General features: G+C 39.8%; 1 pseudogene; it reads left to right on the forward strand.

Annotated features, from left to right (window-relative positions):
- Window positions 1–16,350, forward strand: part of LOC134002638 (trichohyalin-like) — a 96,838-nt pseudogene that overhangs the window by 18,499 nt on the left and 61,989 nt on the right.

Consider the following 16,350-nt stretch of genomic DNA (forward strand, 5'->3'; position numbering starts at 1 on the left):
ATCCTGTTTTGTCCCTTAAATGATGCAAAAAAAAAAAATTGAGTAACACAATAATTTTTAAATATTTGTTGAGCACATATTAGCTTGATGCATGTGTGCATTTATGTGCTTATTAAAAAGTATCCTCTGCCAAGACAAAATAATGTCCCTTATCTCAGCAAACGTTTTCTGTAGTACACATATGCATGTACACACACACAGCACTCTAAAGCCCACTACCCCACTGTGCAGGTGAAAATAGGGATGAAATTGGCTGCAGTTACTTTTTATTCAAAACCCTCTTTCGATTGTCAACTTGTTCCCATTTCAGACCATTCGTCTTTAAAGAATCTCTCCTAGATTTGGGGTGATTTAAGTATTTTTCCACCAAACTGACTGGGAAATAAGTTTGCAAATTGCTAATATTTATATCAAGCTTTTGCCCTCTATCTGAAAAGCCCTAAAATAAAAATAAAAATCACATTATAACACAGCTGTAAAAGATTTTGTCCTTTGTAGAAGTTGAGGACTGAAATGTTGCATATCTTAAGGTAAACAGCATCTTTGTCTACACATTCATATTACAGTATATGCTTTTGTGCTTAGGTGTACACACTGTTTCTGTACATTCTCACAGATTTTATGAGAGAAATACTCAGCAAAGTGATTATTCAAAACAAAGGAACACAGTAGTTAGAGTGGAATAAAAAAAAGTCAAGTGAATTAATAGCACAGCAGCACGCACTCTTTCCCAGTCTCTACTCGAGACAGAAAGAGTATATAATCTAAAGTCAGTTTTTTCTCACTCTCCTCTGTGGCTTTTACTCCATTTGACTGAAAGGTTTTTTTTTTTTTTTTTTTTTTTACTGAAGTGAAAGATTTAACTCTCAGCGCTCTCTATCCACTCACATGTCACTTTTGTCAAATCTTGCCTTTCCTTCGCTGCTTGGTGCGAACGTGCAGACACGCTTGATCAAATGTGAGTTTAACATTTTTAATCTGTGCAAAGTTTCATCAGAATAACTCATCTCATGAGGCTTGTAAATATGAAACAGTGTGTGTGTGTGCGTGTGTGCGTGTGTGTGTGTGTGTGTGTCTGTGTGTGTGTGTGTGTGTCTGTGTGTTTGTGAACACTACCGCTCTGTGTGATCTGTTTTTTTTTCTCCTTCCATCTTGGGTGTGTGACAGCTGTCATTGGTGACTCAGAAAGGTGTCTGGGCAGAGTTAACATATTTTCACTGCTGGGAACACACACACACACACACACACACACACACACACACACACACACACACACACACACACACACAAACGTATCAGCTTCAGTTGCCATCACCTTAGCACAAATTTTACAAGGCTCAGCATCTCTTTACTTCCTCCGAATTAGATCTTTTCATGAATCATATATTACATTTTATACACACTACATGCTGTTTACTAATTTCTTATAGATCATTAAATAAATGAATTAATCATTTTAATCTTCTTTCTTTGACAGTACTTAGTTTTTGGTTGGGTCCTCATGTGTAACATTTCTGTATTTTTTATTACAGTAAACAGTTTAAAAACAAGCCTTAATAATAATGTAGTTTGGCACATGTTATTATAATTGTAGATATATCATTCCATTTCTGTACATATGTATCTATTAACATCATGATGATTTTTAGGCCCTCACCTCTGTAACTGGAATTTGTACCAGTGAATATATCATACTTATACAGCATTATGTTACAGTATATACAAGAAAAAAACATGCTTCAACATGATGGGACATGATCATGTAACTATTTTGTGTTTTCTCACTTTCATCTTTTCTTTTTTTTTCTCTACTATAGGCCTGGTTCCTTGGTCCAGATTGCCTCAGAGTTAGAGGAGCTAAAAATCCAATTGCAAACCAAGGACATGGTAATCCGTGATCTGGAGAGGGAGCTGAGAGAGAATATACAGCAAAAGCAAAAGGTAATCGACTTGGCTTGTCTTGACTTTACCTGATCACACAGGATCAACTATAGGATCACGCCACAAAAAAATGTTTATAAGATATTTGTCCAGGTTTGAAACTTTTTGTGAAGATGTCTGCCTGTTAGTTAGGATATTTACCTGTTTTAAATCATTCCTTTGTTTCTATAATTGAATAAAATACAGTGTATTCAAGATATTGTCACAGGTTTCAAGAAAATTCTTACTCTGCATTGTAAACAGAGCAATTGAATGTTATCATTTTGGCAGATTTTTTTCACCACAGGTTTATTGTAAGATTGACTACAAGATTAAATGACTTGTTAAGCTGTTTCTTGCAGTGTGCTTGTTATTGTTTAGAAGCCTGTCGGAGAGGTGGAGAAGTCTTGTTTTTTTACGATGTTGGTTTGGCAGCTGTGCTCGAAGCGCTCCATGTGCAGCCAGGTTTAACAGGAAGCCGGGGCGTGTGTGATGAATTACCAGCATATCTCAGAGCCCTGGGTAACAAACATGGCGTCGCCGGCCGGGATTAAAAGGGAGAGTTTTTTACGGCCTTCCTACACCTCCTTACAGGGTGTCACTAAATTATACCCACTGCTGTTTTACTGTCTTCTGTGGCTTACGGTTAAGGCACACGTAAACACACACAGGGTAGCTGAAATGCACACACACACACACACACACACACATTTGTGCTTGTGGTAAACCCGGGCTTGTTGGTTGTTTATGTGTGTGTTGGCTGGTTACTGTTTGTTTATGCTGCTTGTGAGTTGACTCATTTGCACTGCCGCTAATTAGTGGTTTGTGTGATTACAGAGCCTTAGAGAAACAAGCACAGTAACTGGAGCTTGTTCTGTTAATCATATTTCCAACAAATGTTGATATATGTTTTCATTCTGCTTGCGTTTCTGTTTAACTGGTACGTCTGCAATGCAGATGCACGGAAAGCTCTGCTGACACAGACTCACATGCACACACACACACACACACACACACACACACACACACACAGCCCTGTTAAAGGCGACTGCCATAATTTAATTTTGAAAACATGTTGGTTCTTAGCATTAAACTAGTTTTTGTATGAACTGAATAAGTTGCTAGAATCTGGCACATTTTAAAACAACTTAATATTCTTAGCAATGTAAACAATGCATTTAATTCCTTGCAGTGTACAAGGCTCTTGTCTCTAATGACATGTTAATTAATATCATGAGTGCTCTGTTTCCTTTCCATGTCCCTCACCATTATCAGATTCTGTAACAACAGTTTATGCTTTGCATTCCTCTGCTTGACCCTGTGCCTCCTCTGTGTCAGTCTGCCATCACCATGAATAATTTGAAAACTGTAAAACAGATGAACTCCTTTTCCTCTTTGGAAGCACTGAATATAAACATATCTATAAGTTGTGCCTATGCTATATGACAGTCATCCCTAACTATTTTAAAAGGAGGTCATTTTGAAAAGATGTGATTACTGGAATTAATATAAAATCTGTCATTTAATGAAGTGCTGCTAATGTTTTTAGATATCTTAAAATTATTTAATGGCAATGTGTAAAAATAATCAACAGCATTTCTGAAACACTGTAGAAGATAACCCTCATCTTTTAATTAAATCTTTAACATTTGAACTCCTCTTTGGCCCTGACTGCGACGCAGGTGCTGGAAGGTAGTGAGAGGCTTGTGCACCTGAAAAGTGAGCTGTCTTGTCTGCAACGGATCCAGAAAGACAACATGAAGGAGATTGCTGAGAAAGACATTCGCATCACCAAACTGCAAGCTAACATTGAGCTGCTGCAACACGAGGGTGTCGACACACACGCTCAGGTGGGCAGAAACTCACATGCTCATGTTAGTACTCCTATTTGTACATGTAATGTTCATGCAAAATAGCCTGTAATTTCAACATAGATGCACTCACTTGCTGTCAGTCAGTCACTTGAAACATCTTTTTCTTTACTTCCTTTCACCTTAGCTGTCTTTTAAGATGCAACCTTGCACTGGGCACCTTGACGATTCAGATTAGTTTTAGATTAAGTGACTAGTACCTCATTTGTTTCACAGAGAGCAGAGATGTGATTGCCTGTATATTCCTTCTTTTTCTCTGTCTGACTTAAGCTCTCCAAGCTGAATGTGAGAGTGAGAGAGCTGCAGGAGGAGGTGAGGAGAAAAGAGGAAGAGTGGATGCAAAGAGAAGCCAAACAAAGACTGAAGTATGAAAAGAAGCTTCAGGAAGCAGACGACAGGAGAAGGCAGGAGCGACAGGGGAGAGCTGAGGAGGAGAAGAGGAGAGATGAGGAGTTGGAGAGAGCCTTAGAGGAGGAGAGAAAGGCCCACACTCAAGCTATTAAAAAGTGGGCTGAGAAGACATCTATTTTGAATTCTGAGGTGAGTGTATATGTAGCAGATAGATCTATTGTGCTTCTTCATTTTAATTGCCTTGTATAAAATGATGCTTTTGTTGTTAGTAAGGACAGGTAACTCCAACATAAACTGAAGGAGCAATAAATAATTTTCATCTACTTAAGATCAAAGCTGAAATATTTGTAAAATCAAGAGAAAAAGCCCTACCTGCAAAGACACACAGCATGTACTGTACTCAAACACCAAGTCTAATATCACACAGGATAATGCACCCATTCCTATCAATTTAGAATCTTTTGATAATGTATACACTTTAAATTTGACGATCCTTGTGTGTTTGTATCATCATTAGGCCCCAAGCCAGTGTGTTGACTTTCAATCTTAGTTTTATGATGACATTTCCTAAATTGAGTTGTCTTACTATGTTTACGGACTTCGATACAGTTGACAACGTATTTACACGCATGCATGTTGACGCACTTACACAGAGTGGTAAAGGAATAACAAAAAAAACCTGACAACAACAAAACACTTCACCTTAATTCAGACCTCAGACACTCTGTTCTCTCCTCCACCCCCCCCCCCACCACCCCCCTCTTCCTTCCATCCTGCCATCTCGCCACAACCGCTCCAAATTAATCTACAAAATATTGATTTGAGGAGCAAGGGGGTGGGGGGTGGGGGCGCACGATTGCGGCCGCATATTAATACGAACGGGCCGCTCTTCGTCTCTCCTCTATACTTTAAGATCCTCATATCTTCATAATTGATTAATGTTCCTTTGTGAAGTGGGGATGAATAATACATTAGTGGGCCTGCTGCACCCTCAGGCTGATGAGAAAATGTTTAATTTCAGTAAATGTAGCGCTGCCTCTCTCTTTCTCTCTCTTTCATTTTCCCTCTCTGGTTATTTGTGAGTGTTGGAGTGTGTTTGTGAGTTTTCACTTGTGAGCTGAAGACTAAAAGAGTGTTGTTGATTTGCTTTTTTCGTGTTTACTGTCGGCTTGAAGCGCATGTTAAGCATCACAAACAAAAGGCAGCATCTGCATTTGCAAACACGAATGAATAAATTGGTGAAATGAGCTCGGTATTGTTGCATTAACTGATATAACTGCAAGAGCCCCATCACTTTACAAGTTGTTTGCCTTCAAAAAAAGGAAATCGCCCCTTTGGACATTTTTGCACACATTGCATCATAATGCACTGTGAACATCAGCTGCCTTATTATAATTCAGCAATCAGTGAAAACATGCAAATGTGCCATAAACCCACCTGATGGGGGACAAGTAGCCTCTTCAACAGCCTGGAAAGGTGCTGGAAGGGTGACATATGTCTGCCGCTGTGACTGGCACAGCTTGGCTCGACTCAGCTCATCTGGTTAACAATGCTAATTATGCTAACAGAGGCCTAATGATAATGATGAGGGATTTAAGAGCTACAGCATTGCAAGCTTGGTGAGTGTGTGTTTTTCCATGTTGGCAGGAGGGTGGGAGGAGGGTGGGGGTGTCTGGCACCTGATGGTGAGCATCTGTGTGTGTAGAACAGATAAATGATAAACACACACACACACACACAGACACCCACAGGTCTCACTTCATGCCTACTTAGCTTTGCTTCATTTTCATTTGAACTTGTGCCAGTGATGAAAAGGATCTATACACATGCACAGCTTCAAACGTGCACACGCAGAGCGCAAATTGAATAAATAATACTTATCCTTTAACAAGCATCCTAATTAGTTATGCTAATCAGCCTAGATAACCCAATTAACCCCATAGAGTGAGGCAGGGGGGCTTCTCTGTGTTTTTATATGTGGGTGTGGATTTCTATGCCTGAGAGCATATCAGAGACACTTAAGAAAACACATTTGCCTAATTAGTTTTCAATGACATAGACAAGCATTTATGTTTTTTCATGTCCTTATTGTTCTGATTTTGAATGTGAGGTAATAGGCTTTCCACACCAAAGGAAATAAGTGGTATTGAACTCATGTAAACAGTATTTGCGTATGTGTACATGTATATGTGAGGATATGCATTTACATGTATTTCTGTCTGCCTGCTGCCAGTCCTTCTCTCGTTAGATCCACATGGACATGTATATTTTTACAACTATTATGGTAGTTTAAACAGAGTGTGTTTGAGAGTGTGTATTTGTTCAGAGAATGTCTGCCTGTTCCATTAGTTTATGTCCTTGGAAATACAATTTGGCCTCAAGTTCTCTCCGTTTATTTAAAACCTTCAGTCAGTGTTCCCCTCCTAATAGTGAGCTGTGTTTCCTCTCGTTTAGCTTCACCACTCATTATCCGGGCCATGTGGAAGAGACAGTGTTTAGAGAAGAGAGAGAGACTTGGGAGAGGGACAGAGAGAAAGAAGGGGAGGGGGAGAGGGGAGAAAATGAGTAAAAGCGAGAGCAAACCAGAAATAAAAAGACAGAGGGAATGAATGAGTGACTGAAAGAGAGAGAATGTAGATTGTCTTTGAACTTGACCACAGCTTCTTGTGCCTCTAATGAATGGTGAAGAGAGAGAAGGGAGGGAGACACAGGACAAGACTGTCTTTGTTGTGCCTATGCGAGAGAGAGAGTGAGTGAGAGAGAGAGAGAGAGAGAGAGAGAGAGAGAGAGAGAGAGAGAGAGAGAGAGAGAGAGAGAGAGAGAGAGAGAGAGAGAGAGAGAGAGAGAGAGAGAGAGAGAGAGAGAGAGAGAGAGGAGAGAGAGAGAACAACAGATTTATGTCTTACAGGAAGTCTCCCAGTTGTGTGGTGTTGCAAACCGCCCACCACAAGTCAGTTGCGTACTCTGGCTTTTAATTAATAGTCAGTTTAAATATCTGTGTGCGTACTTGAGTGTATGTTTGTATTGAGTATTCATGTGTGTGTGTATTTCTGTGGCATGTGCCTGTGTTTTCAAAGTTTCATCATGCAGTTTGTCATCTGGAGTTTGTAGATGATAATTAGTTTTGACAGAGGGCTACTCTGCTACCCCTCTGGTTTATGGTTTATGTATATACCTATATATTAATATGACAGTGGGAGAGTTTCAATTAAAACGACTGCATAAGAATGAATTGCCATGAGAATAAGTCTTATATTGTTTGTGAAGCTCATCCTTAAGAGTGGCAACAGAGATCTTTTTGAGGCATGAAATCAGCTGTCAGCTTCATGCTACTTTTCTGTCTGTCGTTCTACATGACAGCCTGCCTGACTGTTTTTTTCCCCATTTGGTTGGATCACCCTTGGTTTTCTTTTTTAGAACATCAAAATTCACTTAAGGTATTCAAAAAACGAGTTAGGTATAAAATGCTCCACCCAGCATTAGCATTAGGTCATGACACCTTTGCTAATGTGCTAATAGAATTCAGTGTGGTGAACTAAACGGCGGGGCTTAACATCCAAAGTCTGCACTTCTGTAATGGGAAGCCCAAACATTGAATGCTACGCTGCGCAGTACAGAATAGGGGTGAGATGCTAATATTAGCTCATGCTTCAGCTGAGTCATCTCCTCTGTGTCCTTGGCTTATTAACTGATTTAAGACTGATTAGATCAGTCTTGCACGAACATGCACCGGCACGCACACACACTTACACACCAAATTTGAATATCAAAATGGAATTGCTTGACCGGTGAAAACTAGATTAATTCAAAATGTTTACATCAAGGTGTAGTTAAAATAGATGACTGTGCATATTTTTAATGCACCTTGCAGCAGTTAAAGCCATTTATGACATTAACTAAAGCTCATGTTATGCAAACACATCTCGCGAGTCACAACCACTTATGGTGAGAATACTTGATGCTCCGTTTTTCTCCTTTGCCTTGATTTGACTTCATGAGATCATCAGCATAGGTATTGATTTTGCACTCTATTTGATGGAGTTTTAGTGAGCTAAAATATGTATACCTCCTCTACAATAACATACCGCAATCATAAAATTATGTTGAGCTCTTTTGCTACACCACTCTACTGTGTATGCCTGGTGCTTTTAAACACAAGATACAGATACACATACCTCAGATATATTGAGTGGACTTTGGTAAGACAAGATAATGAACATTTCTTACATGGACAGAGTTCACCCATTTTCCATAGCCCTGTTATTTCAGAGCCTACCTGTTAAAGTGTTTCTTCATCTAGATTTGTCAAGGTTATGTTAACAGATTGGCCATTGCTCTGCTCCCAAGAAATACCACAAATAGCTTTTCTTTTTATTTAGTCCCCAGAACTGTCAAGAGATTGCACTTTTACTAACAGGTCAAATCTCCTGACAACCTAACAGTAATGGTGGGTGATGTAAGTTTGGCCTAGAAACCTCCCAAAGCCTTATTTTTCCTTTGAAAAATCATCTATTATGTCATTGTTGTGGTTGATGTGAAAACCCATTGCGCTCCTATTTCTTCCTATTTGAATATGGTGCTCAGTTCTACTTTGAGCTATTTGATCATTTCAGAACACGATGTTACACTTTTAGATGGTGGTTCTCGTAAACAAGACAAAGTTGTTTTTCTGTCTGTTAGATTTTGAGACTGTAGTGTCAATTTGACTTCGGACCTTTCATGTTAGATGTGAGGTAGTGAAGTGTATACAGCCAATGTAAAAATTGTGTGTGCTCATGCACAGGATTGAGTGTTTCTACTTCTCTGCATGTGTGTGTCTGTGACAGTTTCCTCTCGAGATGTTAATTCCTCTCCTCCCTGTTGTTGTCATGCTTCCACCAGCAGTGTCTGCACCAGGGAGACGAAGACATATTGGTGTTAATGAAAAGCCCTCCTAAACTCTCCTCCCCGCATGAATGTTTAAACATGCTTGTCATAACATTCATTCGCTCACACATGACAGCTAGCATCTGCAGCTGCCTTGCTCGCCCTCAATATTTTATCATACCATCTTTCCTAACCCCACACTAGCACAATGGCTGTGTGTTAACAAACTGAATTATAATGACTCAAAACAGGCAGTGTTCATACCCAGTGCCAGCGCAGGCCATACATAATGGATTCAGCAACACCACAGGTCTCATAATGGTGCAATTAGTCAATCTTAAATATAAAAGAAAGAAAGAAAGGCCAAATGAAGGACACACAGTTATAAATAGAGGGAAAAAAACAAAAAAAGAAAGAGATAAACAAAGATGACTAGAGGAAAAAAGAAAGGAAAAGAGAGGAGAAAAGTGAATCAAAACAGATGGAAAGTGTTTAAAAAAGAAGAAAAGAAAGATGTGAAAATCAAAAAAGGAAATTGAAAAAATAAGTAATGAAAGAGAGAAAGAAAGAAATCCTCATGTCCATATACAGTACGCTATTCAGAAGCCCCATAACACTGCAGGTCAGCATTTGTGACCTTGGCAGTTTTGACAGAAGTGGTTCACCATGGTAACGGTTGGTCGGCAACCCTCAGAACACCCCCGCACCCTTCATCACTCCCCAACGTTCCTCGCTGCCTCTCTGCCAATTTGATTGGATGCACAGTTGAAATGTCATGCCTCAGTAACACACATGCACACACACCAGATCAACCAGACGGAAACAGTGGGATGAAAGGGGAACAGGGCACGTTGAACAAGTCAAAAATGAGAAAAACCAGAGACAAAAGTAACACACTATGAGGAGAGAGGGGTTTTAGTTGAGCTTCATATGATAATAATAATAACAATATTATTTATATAGCACCTTTCAAAACGACTGTTACAAAGTGTTTCATTAAACAAGAACAAATAAAAGAAAGCAGGAAAACACTCAATACAAGTCAACAAATAAATAACTATACAACAGTTAAAAGTAAAGATAAAATAATGGATAAAAGTAACACATAAATGTAACAGATAAAATAAGTAACAGATGACATAATTAAGAAACTGCCATATGGTAAAAGTAAATCTTGAGAGACGATTTAAAAGGAGGCAGTGAATTACAAAGATTTCAAGATATTCAAAAGGGTTGGAGCCCTAACAGCAAAGGCTCTGTCACCTCTGGTCTTCAGCCTTGACCGGGGAATAGCTAGCAGGGCCTTATCAGAGGATCTCAAGCTAAGGGCTGGTGAGAAGTGATTTAGAAGCTCAGCCAGGTAGCTCAGTGCCTTACCATGCAGGACCTCACAATTCAAGACTAACATTTTAAGATAATTCTAAAATGGATAGGCAGTCAGTGAAGGAAAGCTAAAATAGGGGAGATGGGATCATGCTCTCATGATTTAGTTAAAAGTCTGGTGGCCGTGTTTTGGACACCATGACACCATGAATGGGAAGTCAAGATATGACAACACAGTATAACAATAATCCAGACAAGAAGTGATAAAACCACAAATTATTCTGAAGATCACTAAAAGTATAATGATTTAATTCTAGAGACATTTCTCAAGTGGAAGAAACACAAAACAGCTAGCCTTTTAACATGGGACTCAAGAGTGAGGTTCTGATCTAAAATAACTTCTTAGCAGTGGGTACAACATGTTGAGTAGCCAAGAGTAGGCAGAACTTGGCCATGTGCCCAGGGCCTATAATAAGGATTTAAGATGAAGAATTTTCATTTATACAGGGAAGGAAATTTAGCTGATTCAGATGGTTTGCAGGAAAGGTACAGCTGTGTATCATCTACGTAGCAATGAAATGAAATATCATGATGTTTGATAATGTGGCCCAAAGGGAGTAAATATAGTGAGCTCCTAGAATCGAGCCCTGCGGCACCCCATACTTAGACAATGCTTGGGATTCACTGGAGGGATTCACTGGAAGGCAGTCCTAGAGATACCAATCCATGATCTCGACCTTTCAAAATGTGCTCATAGTGTGCTAAGAGCTTTGATTTCTACCACTGTCTCTCAGTCTACCTACACTCCCTTTCCATGCCATGGATTCTTTCAGTAATCCAATGTGATCCACCAATGGGATATCTCTTCCATTCCTACAATAGCCCTTTAACCAAATATGAAGCTGACCTGGACGACTAAACTTCACATCACCAAAATGTGGGGGGAGCAGTGGACTGAAAATGACACACTGCTGCCTGGTGTCCAGCAGACAGGACGCAAGAACTGCTCTTTTAGAATCTCTGACTGTTGATTTTTGATGTGGGTGTGACATAGACAATGACTGCATAGCCAGAAGAGTTTTTGAGTCAGCTGCAGAATGGTGGTTACGTCCTTTGTACACGCACTTGGATAGCAGAAAGTTGGGCTACTGTGTACCGTTGTGTGTCGGACCATAAAGGCGCCAAAAACAAGCATCAAGGGTGTGATAGTGCTAACCAGCTTGGGGACTGGACCTGGATGGCAGCACTGTAGCACATATCACTGTAGTATTTCAGATAGCAAAGAAAAGTGTCACAATATGTGTATGTGTGTTTATCTGAACCCATAGTTAAGGGGATAACACTGTATGGCGGATGAGGGGAGCTAGGCACAGAGCATAGTATCAAATGAATATTAATGTGGAACCAATTACCTTAGGGAAATGTTGTCTGTAAGTGAGCTTTGCTAATGCACGTGTCTCACCTTTAGCAACGTGGAATCAGTGGTGGGGAAGCCTGGAGGGTGGACAGCAGTGATGTATTCGTTTTTCCCCTAACAAGCTTGTCTACACTGCTAAAATAGAATTGTCCAGCACACAGCCCCCTCCCATAACCTCTCCTTGTTTAACGTAGATGCAAAGTGTATTTGAAAAAATAATTATGTAGAGTACATGTGGTACAACTCTTCAAAAATGCCTATGGCTAAGCGGAGTTAATATTACAGCAAAACAAAATGTTTGTTTTCAAAGATTTGATGAGCAGCAACATCTACATTTATCAGTGGTTTGCTATGGTTGCTTAAGCATGGGTCATTCTAAAAATAAGCTATATCAAGATAGATAGAATATAAGATTTGAACATAACAAAAGCACATGAACAAAAATGCAGTAATTAAAAGTTTTAATTACTTGTCAGTTTCTTGTAATTTTACTTGTCACTCAGCAGTACCATAAATGACAAAAGTCCCCTTTTTTCCCTGCAGTATAGCAGAATTTGCGCTCTTTAGAGGTGACATGTATACTATCTTGTTGTGTTAGCAGCTTAGCACAGCACAGCACAGCACAGCACTAATCTGTGCAGGTCTCTAGCTGCTGCTGATCTGCATAAGTGACTGTGGCACACTTAAAGCCGCTGGCTCCTTAAAGCCCCTTCTAAATCAGTGTTAAAGCCTTGATAATAGACCTCACTGACCAATTGATTGGCCTTCATATGTTTACAGCTCACTTTAATTGCCTCAAAAATACCATTTATCAGCCATGTGTGTCCATGTATGTATGTATGTGTGTGTGCAAGCATGCCTGTCCATCGACAAAAAGGCCTATTGATTTATCAGCATCGGGATTTGTCCCGTTCACCGTACATAAAACCCCTGCGTATGTGCTGTTCAAAATGGGAAATGGCCCCATCGATTCCCTTAAGTTGGAGCCCAAATGCTAAAGATTTTTGGATAAGCTTTCTCATTACTTAAGCTGAAATCAATAGGGGAGAGCATGGGTCTAATGAATGAACGGGCCACAGATCAGATGGGGTGTGCTCATCCCTGGCCTGTCCTGGTCGATCTGTGTGTGCGTGTGTGTAATTTTGTGTGCGTGAAAGACAGAGAGAGAGACAGACAGAGAGAGAGAAAGAACCTGACTTTTGTACATCAGAAACCTCTTTTTTGGCACTCAAAAATGTATACTCAAGGTCCATTTGTGTCTTTTCTTTCTGCTCATTTAACCCTTGTCATCATATAATTGTGCTTTCAAGTGCTACTTTATGATGATGATGATAACAACAACAACAATAATAATAATAATGTATTATTATTATTATTATTATTATTATTATTATTATTATTATTATTATTATTATTATTATTATTATATATAGAGCACAAAGCTGTCGGGGTTACACCAGAAAAAGGAGGCTGTACTCTCTGAGGTACAGGAAGTGTAAGAAAAAATCACCACATTCATGTGTGTATGTGTGTGTGTTCTTCCTTTTGAAAGTGGAGTCCACAGCCAGAAAAAAAAAGGAATGAAAATTCATCATCTGGCCTCATCTGGCATCAGAAGCCCCAATTTCCCCATGGGGGTCAGTAAATTTTGATCTTATCTTTCACCCACATTTGAGTGTGTGTGTGTGGGGGGGGGGGGGGGGGGCAAACAAGCAAAAAACAAAACATAAAAAAGACCAGCAACAGCCACTGAAAGTGATCATGGAGGTAACCCAGAATTGAAGATTTAAAAAACAATATAGCCATCTACAAATACATTTTTAACATACAACTATATAGAGATTTAATGTGCATTGCGTGTTGCTGTGTATCAAAGGGTGAAACCAAAATTTAAGCATTACACACACAAACACACTTACACTCAGAGAGAGAGAGAGAGAGAGAGAGAGATGAGAGAGAGGGAGAGAGAGAGAGAGAGAGAGAGGGAGAGAGGGAGAGAGGGAGAGAGAGAGAGAGAGAGAGAGAGAGAGAGAGAGAGAGAGAGAGAGAGAGAGAGAGAGAGAGAGAGAGAGAGAGAGAGAGAGAGAGAACACCAACCAACAACCCCTCCCAAGCGCAACCCATTTGGCTGACTATTTGGTTTTTCCCCTTTTCATTCTTTCCACTCTTTTGAAATATTAAAATGATACAGAGTGAAGAATCTCTAGGAAATTGTCTTTGGCTGAGTGTGCAGACACTGCCTTTAAGAGTACATTTACCAGACAACTGTTAACAGTTTTACTTTGTGGTTTGGCCAACTTATGGAATTAATTACATTAATTAGCTACAGCTGATACCACAGACAGTTGTCATTTCAGCTGGTAAAATGTCACCAAATAAAACTGAGAAGCCTGCAGACATTTAAGATTAATAATGAATGTATAATATCACAGACACTAAGTACCATAATACATGTGACAAACTATTTAGTGTCTCTCCAATGAAAGCTGTCATGTCACTTCAACAAAGAATAATAAGGAATAATTTGTGCATATCAACAAAATAAACAAAGAATTAGACTCTGGAGCCCAAATATCACTAACCAGCACAGTTTCCAAATAGTAAACTCCCTGTCCCTTCCCGTCACTCCCCTCTAAGGTGTCCCATCTTTTCAACTCATAAATATGGAAGGCAAAAGATGATGAGATTCACAGACAAGAAAGGAATCAAAATCTATTGTTGCGTGTCCTTTTCCCCCGTGTAAAGTTTGGATTAAATGTCACACATTAGCATGTGAACTTTTAAATGAGCTTGTTTGCTCTCCGCGGTGTGGGGCATGTAAATACTCATCTTGAGTATGGAATGGGGATTGCTTAGTGGGGGTGGGGGTTCACAGAAATTGGGAAGTGTAGGACATACTTGAGTGTTGCACCGCCAATTAGGCCACAGCAGGAGACTGGAGTACCAAACGGCTCTATTGACTGTTTGTGTTCATCTGGCTTGTGTTCCACACCTGAAGTACCAGATAGTGGCATAAGGGAAAGTTCCCTGATGGCTGTGGCTTCTGGTGATTTGAGGAAAGGAGATGATTGACAGGAACTCCCAAAATGAGATGACTGGCACACACTGTCAAAATGAATCTACTCATGCATGGGCAAATTCAGGTGTGAGTGGAACGAAATGTGTGTAAACATGGGAATATGGGCCAAAATTGCAGCCCTGAAATCATAAGGTCCTGTCTGAGTGGAATCTAGATTTTATGAAATATATCATCTGGCTAAATTCAACTTCTGCTCTATTGAGCTATTCTTTTTTTTTTTTTTTTTTTTCTTTTTAATATTTGACTTTCAGAGATTAACCTATACAAAAACAAACATAAAGCAATGATATTTAGATATGAATACGTGCATCTCAGACAGAACATTATATCTCTGAGCTCACAATATACGATAGTTTGCATGTGTGAGCCACCATGGCCACGTTGCGAGAGATATTTGATAGTAACCAAACACCATTCTATATTTGCACGTTTTTTCATTGACTATGATTCCCTTTGTTTTAAAATGAGAGGCTGCTTATTTATTGACATAATTTCCTCTCAGTGAAGGGCTTGTGTCTGTAAAACACATTAAAATCATAATGCAATCTTTGCTAACCCAGGAGCAACGTTATTGTTCTATTATATTCACCGAACAACAGCATCCCAGCCTGTTTATCAATCCAATATCTCATAATGTGCTCTCTGCCTGGTCATTTTGAATGTAAAAAGATCTCACACTGTTATTGTACCATATTTCCTATATTTAGTATTAATCTCTTGTTCTGACATGAATCCGACACATCCAATATGATATTTGATTAGTTTTTTTTCTTTCTGTCTTTTTCATAGTCTCCAGGTGATATTGGATACATGTGCCGAGCTGGTATTATGTTGGCTGTTTCATCTGGGTATAAAAATGATTTAGTGTGTACTCAGCACGCAGTGTCATTGACTAGCTTTAATTTCACTGCAAGGGTGGGCTTTATTACTCTGCTACTCTCCGGACGTGTGTGTGTGTGTGTCCGTGTGTCCGTGTGTGTGTGTCCGTGTGTCCGTGTGTGTGTGTCCGTGTGTGCGTGTTCATGCTTGCTGATGGAGCAGCATGCCACACCTGTGCACACACATGCACTTGTTCATGTATCTGTGTATCTCTCTATGCCTGCTGTATATCCAGCCTGTTCAGCATGTAATTACCATTCGATGGACAAATCAACTAAACCAACACGTGGAACAGTTCTCACATTGCACTCAGGCCAAACTGGTGGTCCCAGTGCAAGAAACAGAGGGGCTCCACTTTGCCGTGACAAACCTTACTTCTGATCAAATGCTACAGAGCCATAATCATGTTTGTGCCACTGAATTCTTTAACCTTTCCATGACCCCGCTGAATGCCAGCGGCCCAATCACAGAACCTAATTGAATCTGCTCGGCGGCGCCCCCCCGACTGATGAAAAAATAAAATTGCAGGTGAAAAATGAATACAGCAATAGAGAGAGAGAGAGAGAGAGAGAGAGAGAGAGAGAGAGAGAGAGAGAGAGAGAGAGAGAGAGAGAGAGAGAGAGAGAGAGAGAGAGAGAGAGAGA

This window comes from Scomber scombrus, chromosome 20 (genome assembly GCF_963691925.1).
Source record: "Scomber scombrus chromosome 20, fScoSco1.1, whole genome shotgun sequence".
Classification (NCBI taxonomy): domain Eukaryota; kingdom Metazoa; phylum Chordata; class Actinopteri; order Scombriformes; family Scombridae; genus Scomber; species Scomber scombrus.